At 56.4% G+C, this 218-nt stretch overlaps 1 protein-coding gene across 2 annotated transcripts in view; it reads right to left on the bottom strand.

The window, feature by feature from the left end:
- Window positions 1-218, bottom strand: part of LOC119590799 (transcriptional enhancer factor TEF-1-like) — a gene marked incomplete in the record, with an annotated part of 156,884 nt that overhangs the window by 115,258 nt on the left and 41,408 nt on the right.

Below are 218 nucleotides of genomic sequence, written 5' to 3'. Positions count from 1 at the left end.
AGTCCACGACGAGCAGCGCGAAAACAGATTTCTAAATTCCCTTTCCCCTTCTTTTAACGTAGTACCCTCACGCCGTCTGGAAAACGTTCCTTTCATTCCCCGAAAACGTCTCGACCTCTGGATGACGCAACGCCGTTCCCCGTACGGCCGCAGAGACGCATCCACTCTGACGCACAGCCTACGCCCTATTTGGAGGGACCCGCAGGTACGTCGGGACG

This window comes from Penaeus monodon, chromosome 27, assembly GCF_015228065.2.
Source record: "Penaeus monodon isolate SGIC_2016 chromosome 27, NSTDA_Pmon_1, whole genome shotgun sequence".
NCBI lineage: Eukaryota > Metazoa > Arthropoda > Malacostraca > Decapoda > Penaeidae > Penaeus > Penaeus monodon.
Note: the sequence above shows the minus strand (reverse complement) of the source record. Positions and strands in the feature narration are given on the sequence as shown.